This window comes from Salvelinus sp. IW2-2015, linkage group LG7 (genome assembly GCF_002910315.2).
Source record: "Salvelinus sp. IW2-2015 linkage group LG7, ASM291031v2, whole genome shotgun sequence".
NCBI classification, from domain to species: domain Eukaryota; kingdom Metazoa; phylum Chordata; class Actinopteri; order Salmoniformes; family Salmonidae; genus Salvelinus; species Salvelinus sp. IW2-2015.
In genome coordinates, this window is record NC_036847.1 from 13,209,621 (window position 1) to 13,225,916 (window position 16,296).

General features: G+C 42.3%; 1 protein-coding gene across 2 annotated transcripts in view; it reads left to right on the forward strand.

Moving 5' to 3' along the window:
* Positions 1-785: 785 nt before the first annotated feature.
* The window catches only part of snphb (syntaphilin b), a 47,601-nt gene continuing 32,090 nt past the window's right edge, over positions 786-16,296 (forward strand). For both annotated transcript variants that reach the window (XM_023991031.1, XM_023991029.1), the window contains exon 1: positions 786-955. The gene's annotated coding sequence lies outside the window, so the exon portion shown is untranslated. The remainder of the gene's footprint in view (positions 956-16,296) is intronic.

Consider the following 16,296-nt stretch of genomic DNA (forward strand, 5'->3'; position numbering starts at 1 on the left):
AATGTACAAAAAAAGGATCCAAACACATTTCAAAGGTCCCTGTATGAATGGCACTCAAGGGTACAGAAAGCATKTCCTTCTCCAAACAGCTAGGCTGCCCATGACAGCTGAAACAGAGCAGRACCTAGACAACTGCTTTGCCATAGTTTTTGTCAGGCCTGCAATCTGGAGGCCACACACTGCAAGCCTGTGTACATGGCTGAGACTGCTAAATATCACACACACACGCAACACACACACACAACACACACAGCACACACACACACACACACACACACACACACACACACACACACACACACACACACACCAAAAACACACACACACACCACACACAAACACACACACTGTAACAGAAGTGCTCCCAGGGGAGACAGTAAGGAAATGCATTTTCAGACTTATGTAGTAAAAATATTATACTTTATTTATTACAGACTTGAATTCACGACTGGAAAAGAAGGTGGTCTCAGTTTCAGTGTGTGTGTGGTGTGTGTGTGTGTGTGTGTGTGTGTGTGTGTGTGTGTGTGTGTGTTGTGTGTGTGTTGTGTGTGTGTGTGTGTGTGTGTGTGTGTGTGGGTGATGTGTGTGTGGTGGCTCGTCGAACAGATTATTAATTCGAATTCAGACCATAACTAATCATAAGAACTGCATCAAGTGCAGACACATGAATCCACGAATGATTCCCTAATTGTCTTTTTGAAGATTGGTGTTTCCCTTTAAGAACCAAAGTAGCACCATGCATCAGCTTTCATCAATGCACTTGTCTTTCCTCACGCGGKTGCTCTCAAACGGATCTCATGCATCTCAGACCAGCCCCGTGCACGCGAGCAAAGGCACACCGCTCTGGCGGAGTCCTAACCAGAGACTGGAATCGCGGTGTAATCAAGAAAGGAGGCGGTAAACCATCTCCGGTATAACGATGGAACTGTAAAATAAATACGGAAGGGGGYAACAGGTAAACCTCAATCTTTTTAGATTTAAGACGTTGTAGCCTAATGTCATTTGGCTTAACTGTAATTTTGCAAAGGATGCTCCACATGAGGCACTGTGAATAAGTAAGAATGGAGTATTCTAGAAATTGAGACATGCAGGGGGAGCTGCAAGATGTAGCGAAACCTSAAATATGATTTTGTTTATAAAGAGTTACGCACGCACATATAGCACATATCAGATGTCATGATGATGGCTGTTGTTGATGTTTGTGTGTGTGTGTCGCTGTCCAGCAGGAGCCTGCTGTTCCAAGGATGCACGGCAGATGTTTGTGTACAATGTCATCTTTCGAGGTAGCGGTAGACTATTCTTCGGCCAGGTGATCACAACCCTTACAAATTACACGTCGATTTTTTTTGCGAATTGGCTTGATACATTATTATGCTATTGCCGCAATGTATTTGGTAAGCTTTTGATAGAGATGACGCATATGGAGGGCGGGTTCATTAAGCGTTGGGAAAATGCACAATAATCTCAAGCCAAACAAACACCTGCCATGTTGGTACCCTATAACGTGACTGGTCTTCTGGCATGCAATTCGACCTTGCAGCAGTTTGCTATTTTCAGTAAAACAGTCAATCTGACGGCATATGTCAGAAATATAACCATCTGTCTTGTAAAAGAGCTCTTGACTTTGTGTTTGTTGGTCTGGGGATTTTASATTGTAGGTAYCATACCCTACTCACAKTCTCTCCAAATGTCCTCTAGAAATAGATGTTGTTTTCCCAGGAATCTGCAGTGGTTCAGCTTTGCATTATAGATATAGGCCTAAGTGTGTATTTATGGTCTTTGCCTATGGGTTTCAAAGGACCGGTTCTGCCCAATTGAGAGCACATGCACCCCACATTGCCTGGTCCCACAACAACAGCTAGATCAGCCTTTTTCTCTAGCCGCCTCCTCTTCAGTGTTTGCAGATTGTAGAGGACTGTCACCAGACTGATGTCAGCAAACTGGTCATTGCTCCACCTAAATCAGGGATGTCTAATTTTCGGTCTTCAACAAGATTCAGGGGGCCGCACTGAAAATTGGTTGATACAACCAATTTTGGYGTTTKGTAATTTTAAAGTATACTGAGTTTGTTTCCACCCCAAAGTAATTTTTTGGGAAAAACATATTTTTGGTATTATAATTTCTTTACTCAATCCACCCACTGCCCGGATTGAACCCCCTCATGGGTCGGCTCTGGCCCGCAGGCCGTATGTTTGACACCCCTGACCTATAGCCTTCAGTTGGATAAAGAAAGCCTCTGCCTTATTGAAAAAATAATGCTTTCCATTCAGACATGCAAATACAAAAGGGGTAGGGGCTAGAGGTTGTTAGGCCTACTGGACCAGGTACCTCAGCTGTATCGTTAGCATTTTGGTCAGCACTGACCATTTTGCTGACCATCCCAGTGAACGAATGACCAAGCCAGTCTTATATTCGCTAGCTARACACATTCTAATATTCAAATCCCACCCCTGATCCAGCCTGTTACACATATCAGCAGCTCAKGTTCTGGAAAATTGGCAGATTGACCATCACCATGGTGATCACTGTCATAGCATGCTGTTTCCTGTCAGTCCCCATTGTGCAGATCTTTCTCTCCAATTCCTCCTTTCATCTCCTCAGTGGTAAAGTGCTCTTTTTATAGGTTTAAAWWWWWMTTTAGTTAAGAACAAATTCTTATTTACAATGACAGGCTGGGCCGACCAAACCCTAACCCGGACGACGCTGGGCCAATTATGCGCCYCCCTATGGGACTCGCAATCACGGACGGTTGATATACAGCCTAGAATCGAACCAGGGTCTGTAGTGATGCCTCTAGCACTGAGATGCAGTATATAGGTGTGATAGAGCTAAACAAATCATGTTAATGACGTCGTCATATCCTCAATCTAAGTTTGTACCGACAGATGTGGCCTATTGAATAGCATATCAATATAGAATATGCATAAAAACGTCTGCTTATGCCCACACATATTGTCTCAATACATTTAAAAAAAAAAAAATGTTATACCCTCAAACATCAAGTTAGGCATACCTAATTTCAAAATAGGCCATCATCACTGTCAATCTTATTGAATTAGTGTTTTGTGAGCAAATAAGAGCAGATGGTGGTAACAAGCTATTAGCCTATCTTGTATTTTGAATCAAAGCATATATCCTGCGTCGTGGTGTGCTATATTGAGTTTTGGCGCATGAGAAAAATASTATTCAGCTTCAGCTAACCATCTTAAAATCTCATTAGAAATGAGTTGTTTTTGGTGTAACGTTATAGGCCTGCTATGCTGTGCTATTATATTCGGTTCTGTTATGTAAAATGCAAATGAATCATTATGTGATATTGCGAGACATTGATTCAGCTTTGATCTAATTGTACTAAACGAGCACCATTGTGAGAAGTGATAATCTTCTATTTGTAATAAAATGATGAGTAGGACTATTAGGCAACATCTTGATGAGTGTTATTTTAAACGATTGGAGATCCCTTTATGGTGCTAAATGGACAGCACAAGGATCGCACAGTGATGTTAAAGGGAAATTTTAAAAATGCTAACTTCATATTCCTCATCTCCAGCACCATCCCAACATCAACATATGTGAAAATGGCACGTTTCTATGTCTAGTAGTAAAAAAGATAGCGGAAGATGATGTTTCCAATGACATCATCAACCAGTTAGTAGGCAATGCCTACTCATGATTGGTTCAAATCACATGATGCACAACGACGTCATTGGAAACACTTCCTTTATCGTTTTTTCCATTAGACATAGAAACGCACCATTTTCACATATGTTGATGTTGGGGTGGCACTGGAGATAATGAATATGAGGTTGACATTTCTTATGTCCTTTTAAAGAAGTTGAACCAACTTTGGTTGCTGACGGATAACTGAAGGATAGCTCTGCCATTCGGCCAGTTTAAGAAAAGCAAAAACTATCATTTGCGGTATAGCTTAATAGTCCTACGACTACATGGTATAGCTATTTGTAAGCTATCGCCTAATGTAAATACATATAGCTTAATATCATTGCACTGTTTGCGAGGAGAGCTTTAGTTGTGAGTAGGCATTTCATTGTGTTGTGTAGCTTACACTACACTGTATCATAAATAAACTTTGATTTGATTAGCTTGAACACATGGTTTCAATATAGGCCGTCCCTATTACAGAATAAAATAAAACAGAGGTGAACTATCAATTCATATAATTGATTTACATAGATTAAACATGCTATCAAATCAATTGACCAAGTAGTGAACATAAATCATTACTAAGCTAAGTAGAATTGCAGGAKATTTGTTTTAAAACAGCCATAAAATCAAGCTTTTGGTGTGGTTTATTCATGCATCTCAATAAACACATTATTACCTCCAACTAGCCCAATTAATATTTCCAATTGCCCACCCTGACATACCAAACTAGAATAGGCCCTGTCTCAACCAATATGTAGGCTAAATATTCCAAACAGGGCTACAGCAACTTCCAGAGAGAGTCAGGCTCCTTGGGCTTTGCGGTGGCCACTCTGGTTTAGGTGTCCGCGGTAGAATGGTGTCGTAACCAAGTGGTCACATATTGCTCTGGTTCCACTGCGCAAGAGAACGTKCCGTGGAGTTTTATGAACATCAAGGCAGACACAGTGAATTTGTTTCCTCGATCTCGTTGGTGTGATGATAATGTCGCTGAACTCCCTCACACTCTGCTGAGCAGCAGATTTTTTTTATCAACGWTCTGATTGGCCAAAYTGGTCAAGCCTCCGACGGGCCTCCGRAGTTCACACACGTAGCCTATAGTTCTTCATCATTCCCACCACCACCAGAGAGAAGACAGGGAAGAAACCACCATTTACCTACCTCTAGGCTGCTATACATATTTATTTGGGTTGTCATTCTATCGTTCGTAATGGAATTTTTGTGGTAACTAAATATAATTTATTTCGAATTCATCAGAATAAATTTTCCGGAAATAGTTTTACCAGCTCTGTGTATACTCAAATTTAAAAAGTGAGGGAGCGCCGCTGCACAACCCTCCAGCAGCACTACAACCCGGCTCSTTCTAGACCCATAAGCCCCTTTGCTAGTCCACATGCAGTTTTCTTTTCCACAGGTCTTATTTTCACAATGTGCTCTCAGCATTCGCCTTGAAACTGCTGACTATAATAACAGCATTTAGCACAAATACTGCAGTGACTCACCAAGACAGTTGTGAAGAGGGCACAACCACACCTTTTCTCCCTCCCCAGACTGAAAAGATTTGGCATGGGTCCCCAGATCCTCAAAAAGTTCTACAGGTGCACCATCGAGAGCATCCTGACCAGTTGCATCACCACCTGGTATGGCAACTGCTCGGCATCTGACCGCAAGGTGCTACAGAGGGTAGTGCGTACGGACCAGTACATCACTGGGGTCAAGTTTCCTACCATCCAGGGCCTATTTACTAGGCGGTGTCAGAGGAAGGCCAAACAAGTAATAGACTATTCTCTCGGCTAATGCCTCGCAAGCGGTACCGGAGCGCCAAGTCTAGGTCCAAAAGGCTCCTTAACAGCTTCTACCTGCAAGCCATAAGACTGCTGAACAATTAATCAAATGGCCACCTGGACTATTTACATTGACCCCTCCCTCTCCCCTTTGTTTTTACACTGCTGCTACTCACTGTTTTTATCTATGCATAGACACTTTACCCCTACCTACAGTACATGTACAAATTACCTCGACTAACCTGTACCCCCGCACATTCACTCGGTACCGGTACCCTCTGTATATAGCCTCGTTATTGTTATTTTGTTACTTTTTATTTTATTTTTTACTTTATTTTATTTAGTAAATATTTTCTTAACTCTATTTCTTGAACTGCATTGTTGGGCTTGTAAGTAAGCATTTCACGGTAAGGTCTACACCTGCATGTGACAAATAAAATGTGATTTGATTTGACTCCAGGAAAGGGGATGACATTTCATGCTAAATTATAGCAGTCCAAATTACTGACCGATGGTTGATTTCATAATCATTATATGATGGATTCTTTGGTCTTTGTTTCAGTGGGGATTTGCATGCAATGATATCCAACTATAATGCAAACAAGTGCAAAATTATGTCATCTGAGCCTCTGTCATGTACTGTACTACTCTAACCACTGAACCACACTCATAGTATCTGGAAGTTCTGCATTTGTGGATCCAGATTCCAAATAAATAATGAAGAAGTCTATTRTTCTCTAATATTTACAATTCTAAAGTTTGATCAAAGTTAATATGGCTGAAATGGGCTAGCAAACAGAGTTTCTAGTTAGGGGAGCCTTCCCCTACCAGACTTCTTCCCTCCTGGATAAGCCTACTTTGTCATTACTCCTGTGAGTCAGTCGCTGTCCACAGTCAATGTGCTGAACGCCGGAATTCCGATCCTATAGCTGTCCATGGTGCTGAACCGCTGATCGCTACTATTATCACTTATTTGGTTTGTTTCAACATTGGATCTTTTTACACTTTTTCACAGTATTCCAGATTTGTTCATTTTGACATTTCCCGTGAACCTGTCTTTTTGGATCAGCAGGGTTTCTAGAGGTCCTGATAAGATCACAGCTAGACTCCTCATGGAAAAGTAACTCTGGTCAGTTAGGGGCAGAATGCTGCTGTTACTGGTTTTCATGACCTTTCTTGAGAGCACTCAAATTGAAAGACTAAGCCTGGACCCTATAGATTGGAGCAAATCATGGTTTGCAATACAAATGTTGGCTGTGACTCATCTGCTTAGGATCTTCTCCTCTGTCCAATTGTTGGAATTTCCTTCTCCAAACCAAAGTGTTTTGGGTGATTTCAAAACACAACCTACGTGAAGAAATAAAATAAACACATATGGAAGTTAAATAGGCATATAATGTAATTACAGTGTAGGTATACATTGTTACATAGCCTGCTCACTAAAACCATAATTCGAGGGGGAGGTATATTTGAAGTATATTTATACATTTTGAAATAGAACAATGTAAACAAAGAACATGCTAATTCTTGAATATCTTTACAAAGATGGCAACACAGTTAAATATTGCATGTGGCTGCATTTGTTATGATGATCTTTGTCAAATCAAAATTAAAGTTTATTGGTCGAGTACACCGATTTGCAGAMGTTATTGCAGTTGCAGCCAAATGCTTGTGTTTATAGCTCCAATAGTGCAGTAATAACTTGCAATAAAAAYTAATAATAACACACACATAATCCAGAAAATGTTAAAAAACAAGTTATATTGGATGAGCCATTACTAGAAGACAGTGCATTCGAAAAGTATTCAGACCCCTTGAAGTTTTACACATTTTGGTARGTTTTTTCCCCCTCATCAATGTACACACAATACCCCATAATGACAAAGCAATAACAGGTTTTTAGAAATGTTATCCAAAACTGAAATATCACATTTACATAAGTATTCAGACCCTTTACTCAGTACTTTGTTYAAGCACCTTTGGCAGCGATTACAGCCTCGATTCTTATTGGGTATGACGCTACAAGCTTGGCACACCTGTATTTGGGGAGTTTCTCCCATTCTTCTCTGCAGATCCTCTCAAGCTCTGTCAGGTTGGATGGGGAGTGTCGCTGCACAGCTATTTTCAGGTTTCTCCAAAGATGTTCAATCGGGTTCAAGTCCGGGCTCTGGCCGGGCCACTCAAGGACATTCTGAGACTTGTCCCGAAGCCACTCTTGCATTGTCTTGGCTGTGTGCTTAGGGTCGTTGTCCTGTTGGAAGGTGAACCTTCGCCACAGTCTGAGGTCCTGAGCGCTCTGGAGCAGGTTTTCATCAAGYATCTCTCWGTACTTTGCTCCGTTCARCTTTCCCTCGATCCTGACTAGTCTCCCAGTCCCTGCCGCTGAAAAACATCCCCACAGCATGATACTGCCACCACCATGCTTCACCGTAGGGATGGTGCCAGGTTCAAGAGTTCTGGTTTCATCAGACCAGAGAATCTTGTTTCTCTTGGTCTGAGAGTCTTTAGGTGCCTTTTGGCAAACTCCAAGCGGGCTGTCATGTGCCTTTTACTGAGGAGTGGCTTCCATCTGGCCACTCTACCATAAAGGCCTGATTGGTGGAGTCCTGCAGAGATGGGTGTCCTTCTGGAAGGTTCTCCCAACTCCACAGAGGAACTAGAGCTCTGTCAGAGTAACCAGCTGGTTCTTGGTCACCTCCCTGACCAAGGCCCTTCTCCCCCCGATTGCTCAGTTTGGCCAGGCGGGCAGCTCTAGTAAGAGTCTTATTTGTTCCAAACTTCTTCCATTTAAGAATGATGGAGGCCACTGTTCTTGGGGAGCTTCCATGCTGCAAAACAAATGTGGTACCCTTCCCCAGATCTGTGCCTCGACACAATCCTGTCTCAGAGCTCTACGGACAATTCCTTAACTCATGCCCTTTCAAATCATGTCCAATCAATTGAATTTACCACAGATGGACTCCAATCAAGTTGCAGAAACATCTCAAGGATAATCAATGGAAACAGGATGCACCTGGGCTCAATTTCGAGTCTCAAAGCGAAGGGTCTGAATACTTACATAAATACGTTTTTTGTTGTTGACATATCTAAAAACCTGGGGTATTGTGTGTAGATTTGATGAGGGGATAAAAAATATTACATTTTAGAATAAGGCTGTAACGTAACAAAAAGTGAAGGAGTCTGTATACTTTCCAAATGCACTGTATACATATAAAATGGGTCAAACAGTATGCAAACACTTGACCAGTGTTCAATGACCAGTGTTCAATGACTCGATGTACTTAGGGAAGCAGTCTCTAAGGTGCAGGGTAGAGTACCAAGTGGTAGCTGGCTAGTAACAGTGACTAAGGTTCAGGGCAGGGTACGGGGCAGAGGCCGGTTGGTGTTGACTGTTTAACAGTCTGATYGCCTGAAGATAGAAGCTGTTTCTCAGCTTTGATGCACCTGTACTGTCTCCGCCTTCTAGATGGTAGAGGGGTGAACAGACTGTGGCTTGGGTGGATGAGGTCCTTGATGATCTTCTTGGCCTTCCTGTGACACCGGGTGCTGTAGAAGTCCTGGAGGGCGGGCAGTGTGCCCCTGTTGATGTGTTAGACTGACCACACCACCCTCTGGAGAGCCCTGCGGTTGCGGACGGTGCAATTGCCGTACCAACAGGATGCGCTCGATATTGCATCTGTAGACGTTTGTGAGGTTTTTAGGAGCCGAGACAAATCTAAGAGGCACTGTGGGACTATTTCAGGTTGTCAGTGATGTGCACGCCAAAGAGCTTGAAGCTTTTGACCCTCTCCACTGCAGCCCCGTCAACGTGGATGGGGGCATGCTCTCTCTGCTGTCTCCTGTAGTCCACGATCAGCTTCTTCTTTTGGTTGATGTTAAGGGAGAGGCTATTTTCCTGGCACCACTCCACCACAGCTCTCACCTCCTCCCTGTATTGTATTGTATATTTATTTTTGCACTGTCTCAATGCACACTCACAGGACTCCACACACTGACACTCCAACTCACACTCACACTCACACTCACACTCACACTAACTCACTTAATTTGTTCATACACACTTAACATGCACACACATTTATACTGACTCTACACACACGCACACTCACATACAATCATCATATACACTACTGCTACTCTGTGTATCATATACCCTGGTACCTAGTCACCTTACCCCTATACATATCTACCTCCATTACCCCAGTATCCCTGTCACCTTACCCCTATACATATCTACCTCCATTACTCCAGTATCCCTGTCACCTTACCCCTATACATATCTACCTCCATTACTCCAGTATCCCTGTCACCTTACCCCTATACATATCTACCTCCATAACTCCAGTATCCCTGTCACCTTACCCCTATACATATCTACCTCCATCACTCCAGTATCCCTGCACATTGTAAATATGATATTGGAACTGACCCTGTATATAGCTTACTTACTTCTCATGTTCTTCTTATTTGTATTTCTTGTGTGTTTTTGTTCTAGCTTATGTTTTATTTTAGTACTACATTGATATTGAATCCTGCATTGTTGGGTTATTTTCAGCTTGCAAGAAAGGTATTTCGCTTTACTTGTCCACGTGAAATGAACAACGTAAAACTTGTAGGCTGTCTCGTAGTTTTTGGTAATCAGGACCTATCTCTGTTGTGACGTCAGCAACCTTGATGATTGAGTTGGAATTTGGAGACGTGGGTGGTCACGCAGTCATGYGTGAACAGGGAGTACTGGACAGGGCTGAGCACGCACCCTTGTTGAGGATCAGTGTGGCGGAGGTGTTGTTGCCTACCTTCACCACTTGAGGTCAGTCCGTCAGGAAGTCCAGGATCAGGTTGCACAGGTGAGGGGTTCGGACCCAGGGCCCTGAGCTTAGTGATGAGCTTGAAGGGCACTATGGTGTTGAAGGCTGAGCTGTAGTCAATGAACAGCATTCTTACGTAGGTGGGATAGGGCAGTGTGCAGTGCAATTGCGATTGCGTCGTCCTAGAATCTGTTGGGGCGATATGTGAATAGGCTGTCAGGTAAGGTAGAGGTGATATGGTCTTTAACTAGCCTCTTAAAGCGTTTCATGAAGGTAGGTGCTATGGGGCGATAGTCATTTAGTTCAGTTCCCTTCGCTTTCTTGGGTCCAGGAAGAGTGGTGGACATCTTGAAGCAAGTGGGGACAACAGACTGGGATATGGAGAGATTGAATATGTCCCTAAACACTCCAGCCAGCTGGTCTGCACATGCTCTGAGGACACAGCTTGGGATGCCATCTGGGCCGGCAGCCTTGCGAGGGTTAATACTCATTCTTAGGTTGGCTACGGAGAACAGGAGCGCACAGTCCTCATGTGACTCGGGCACCCATGTCGGCGGCTCTGTTTTGCACAAAGACGGCGAAGAAGGTGTTTAGCTCGTCGAGTAGCTAAAGTGGAGGTGCTCTTGCTGCATCTCAGGAGGGGAGAGGGACGGGTGCTGGCTCCTGACCTGTGATATCCAGATGTCAGTCCAGCATGCCTCAACCTCTCCTCAACGTCTCCTCCCCTCACACTCCCGGGTAAAGGCCCTCTGTTAAGGACAGTGGAGATGATGCTGCAGTTTTCTGACATGAAAGGTCATTATGACGATAATGATTTTGATGATGGTGATGTTGTCGCAGTTGTGGTGCCGAAACTAGGCCTTTGGCCTGGTTATGAATGGTTAATGACTATGATAATGGTACTGATGATATTGTCATTAGTGAGGTAATTATAGATGCCTCTGTGACCCTTTCAGGCCCCTAGGCCTAGTACAATATCTATTTTTTACCTTTGTCCTCCTCTAGATGGCACAGCCTTCGCATGTGGACACATCTTGTGAAAGATGCCTCACAGATCCTCACTGCTCAGTGTTGTGGCAGATGCAGTGCTCTGCTTCTGTATCCCTCCTTCCCTCTCCTTCRCTCGCTACACTGTTTGGCATCTTTCGCAGGATTATGTGGATAGTTGGACTGATTGATTAAATGGACAGAGCTCTGCTGCTGTAAGCTGCTCTGCAGTGCAGTGACTAGGCAGGATTTTGAGATTCTTGGTAATGAAATGTTGTCCTGTCTAGAGGCCGACAGATAAATCGGTTGACCGATATTATCGGCWGATATTAGCCTCTCACTGAAATATTTTATTTCACAGATAAAGCACTGTTGTCGCAGTTGTGGTGCCAAAACTAGGACATTGGCCTGGTTATGAATGGTTAATGACTATGATAATGGTACTGATGATATTGTCATTTGTGAGGTAAATATAGATGCCTCTGTGACCCTTTCAGGCTCCTAGGCCTAGTACAATATCTATTTGTTACCTTTGTCCTCCTCTAGATGGCACAGCCTTTGCCTGTGAAAGAAGCCTCTTGTGAAAGAAGCCTCATAGATCCTTCACAGATAAAGCGCTGTCATTTTTTTGGTTCAATGATTGCCTGAGTAGGGCGATGTACGAGCTGCTTATTGAACATCATTCAGCCCGTAAGTCACGGCGTGAGAGAGTGAGCATGGTGGTTTGACGGTGAGTAGCTTGCCAGCGACAGCATATTTGAACAAGTAAATAATCAAAAGTACACTTCAGCAAGCAAGCAGCCCTGTCCTGATCGTATGCTTACTTAGTTAYCGTTATCTGACTAGCTAGCCAGCAAGATAGTTAGGCTATCTAGCGAGCTAGCAATCTGTGCTACTTTTGTGCGAATACTGGACTGGCGCCAAAGTAAACACTGACTCATCCTTGATACAAAAATAACACAGTTAAATACAGATGCTGATATCTAGTGGTGACATTACAAACTGCATCTTACTGCATTTCAGCTGCATAGTTTGTGAAGGTGTCGACGTTGCAGTTTCAGATTTACTTTGAGACTAAGTTGAATTAATTCAGCCATTCTTGTTTATTAGTGTGCTTGTGATGCTTCAACACAAACACTTCTGCATTCTTATCCACTGCCTTAGACACGTGTAAGTTGTACCTAAGAAGGTAAACTGAACAAGTGTTTTGTATTTACTTTCGTATCTATAGAGGATATAGTTGCCTTTTGGTGGTTATCATGTAAACCAAAAACTAAATGTTCTTAAAAAATGTTAATTTTAATATTTAGTTAAGAAATCATAATTTAGATTATTTGTTAACCCTTTTGGAGCACAATTTATGGAGAAAAAAAAMTATGTTTTTCATTGGGCATACCTGGAACCAGTTTTAAGTTCTGCATTGGATCTGTTGTGTCCTGTGCAGTCATATTGTCGGTGCTGAACCTTGCCTGTAGGATTGTAGAGGAGATGGGGGTCCTTATTAAAGTTGTTTTGATAATTTGGTTAGGAGTATACTCTCCTCTCACACATTTATCAATTTTGTCAGTGTGGTAATTATGTTAGTATTTGTCGCGTTATGAGCAGTTCAGGGCTGAGGTTGTGAGTGCATGGAGCCATTTCCCTAGCTTCTGACTGAGAGGGGTGGCCTGAAAAGATAGTCATAAGCTGCTGCAAACCAACAGACTCATATATCTATTATTTAACTAACTCAGTGGATAATTATTCCACTGTGTTGTTCATGGGGAATGGGAGGACATCTAAGGCCTTGGATACTGTGCATGCTGTTGTAGAGCTACTGTTACAAGATACAGTGCTGTCAAAGTATTCATACCCCTTGACTTATTTCACATGTTGTTGTGTTAGACTGCATTCAACATGGATTAAATATATATTTTTTCTGACCCATCTACACACAATACCCCAGAAGTGAAAATATGTTTTTAGAAATGTTAGCAAATGTATTGAAAGTGAAATACAGAAATATCCAATTTACATAAGTATTCACCTTTGGCAGTGATTACAGCTGTGAGTCTTTCTGGGTAAGTCTCTAAGAGCTTTGCACACCTGGATTGTGCTACATTTAAAAAATATAAAAAATCTTCAAGCTCTGTCAAATTGGTTGTTGATCATTGCTAGACAAACATTTGCAGGTCATTGCCATAGATTTCCAAGTAGATTTAAGTCTAAACTGTAACTCGGCCACTCAGGAACATTCAATGTTGTCTTGTTAACCAACCCCAGTGTAGATTTGGCCTTGTGTTTTAGGTTATTGTCCTGCTGACAGGTGAATTCATCTCTCAGTGTCTGGTGGAAAGCATACTGAACCAGGTTTTCCTCTAGGATTTTGTCTATGCTTACCTCCATTACGTTTATTATTTATCCTGGAAAAACTCCCCAGTCCTTAACAATTACAAGCATACCCATAATATGATGCAGCCACCACCATGCTTGGAAATATGATCAGTGGTACTCAAACAGGATGCATGTTTCGAAATATTTTTATTCTGTACAGGCTTCCTTTAACTAGGTTAGCATTGTGGAGTAACTACAATGTTGTTGAACCATCCTCAGTTTTCTCCTATGACAGCCATTAAACTCTGTAACTGTTTTAAAGTCACCATTGGCCTCACGGTGAAACCCCTGAGCGGTTTCCTTCCTCTCCGGCAACTGAGTTAGGAAGGGCGCCTGTATCTTTGTAGTAACTGGGTTTATTGATACACCATCCAAAGTGTAATTAATAACTTCACTTTACGCAAAATAATATTCAATGTCTACTTTTTATTTTATTTTACCATCTATCAATAGAGGTGCCCTTCTTTGCGAGGCATTGGAAAACCTCTCAGATCTTTGTGGTTGAATCTGTGTTTGAAATTCACTGCTCGACTGAGGGACATTACAGACAATTGTATGTGTGGAGTACAGAGATGAGGTAGTCATTCAAAAATCATGTTAAACACTATTATTGCACACAGAGTGAATCCATGTAAGTTATTATGTGACTTGTTAAGCAAAATGTTTACTCCTGAACTTATTTAGGCTTGCCATAACAAAGGGGTTGAATACTTATTGACTAGACATTTCAGCTTTTCATTTAAAAKAAAATATATATACATAATTCCACTTTTTATGGGGTATATATTCAGGCTGTAACACAACAAATGGTGAAAAAGTCAAGGCTGTGAATACTTTCTGAAGGCCCTGTATACAAARTGCTTTAGAGATTCCATGGCTATGRAGAAAAACTGTCAGATCAACCGTTGGGCCTAATATGCAAATATCCTATTCCACAGCATTTGTTGCAGCCACCACTGCTCAAATATTCAGAAACCAGTCATGCTCAATTCTGACTGTTTTAAAACTGGCACATTTACAGTAATGTTGATTTAATGTGCACTGTCCCTGTAAAACTACATTTAWTAAAGTAAATTCATACAGGTTCATAAATACCAGACTCACATTCTTAAAACAATGATTATGAGTATATAGACTGTGATTGAGAAAGTGTGTGTGTGTGTGTGTGTGTGTGCGCGTTTGCGTGCGTGCGCCCAGGGACAGTGTTACTGTCACTTAACTGGTGTGACTCGTTCTGTGTCTCTATCCCAGCCATAGGGTGTAATGTAAGTTGTGAGTCAGAATCCCAGAGATTTTCACTGTTTCTTGTTCAAATACATTAATATACGCATGTTTGTATGCTCGGCAGCACACACTTTTAACACACTTCTCAGACTCTCACTTGATGTACAACAACATACATACTAGTGAGTGACGCAGGAAAGACACAGTCTCTTATCTTTCTTCCTTTAACACATGCTGCAGTGTCCTGTACATGGAGTTCCCGGGTGTATATAAGATTAGTCAAGGTCACCTTTCCTTGAGAGAGCAGGGACATTCTGTTTCCGGAGTGTGTGTGTGAGCGAGAGACCATGCTGAGGTGTGACAGTGTGTGCATGTGCGGCTGTACCGCTGTGTGCGTGATAAACATAACCATGGGGTGTGTGTGTGTCCAAGGTGTTAGATTCCATCAAGGATGTAAAGAGCTTTTACTGTGACTCCCACGAAGGTGCAAATTTATACAGGCGGTCACTACAGATGCTAGACATGAGAAGGATAGATAAGCATATGAGGCTTGATGGTAGATTAAGGTTTTCCCGACTTCTCTGTCTAGCTTCCTCTCTCGCTCACACTCCATCTCTGCCCTCCCTTTCTCCCTCTCTTCCCCCTTTGTCCACAAGTCTCTGTCCACTTGTGTATCATACCAAGGTTCGGGGGGCTCTCCCCCCCGGATAGCATATGAACACATCATAAGCCATGACAAAATGTTTAGAATTACAGGAAATTAGCTTTAAAACGGCAATATTTTATCTTTTCCCCATGGCAAAATATGTAGAATTATTGGGGGGGACCTCATGAAATTGCGGTTTGTCATTGTCTCTTTCATCAGCTTTGAAGCTGCTTGCGTGCTGCTGTACCCGTCTGATGCTGCCCGTACTTTTGGCTGGGGATGGTGTTATATAATAGGGCTTAATAAATCCTGTATGAATGCCTTGTGATGTACATACAGATATACACTATATATAATTTTTTTAAGTATGTGGACACCCCTTCAAATMAYTGGATTCGGCTGTTTCAGCCACACCCGTTGCTGACAGGTGTATAAAATTGAGCGCACAGTCATGCAATCTCCATAGACAAACATTGGCAGTAGAATAGCCTTGCTGAAGAGCTCAGTGACTTTCAACGTGGCACCAATGTTCCCTCTAAACTGCGCACGTGCTGGACTGCCATGCAGAAAAAATATCAGCTCGCYCAGAGAAGCACGAGATTGAATTTACTAAATTTCTAGAGTTTTCCCCGTTAGTCAACACAATCAACATTTCCCTTTACTGTGGGAATTGTGATCGAATCAACACAATATTAGCCACTTTCAATGTAAAATACTGAAACAAAGCAAACAATGCCAGACTTAGTATGCAAAACTAACTATGCAAGAGATTTTGTTAAAGGCAGAACGCATCGGATTAGGATTCTATTGC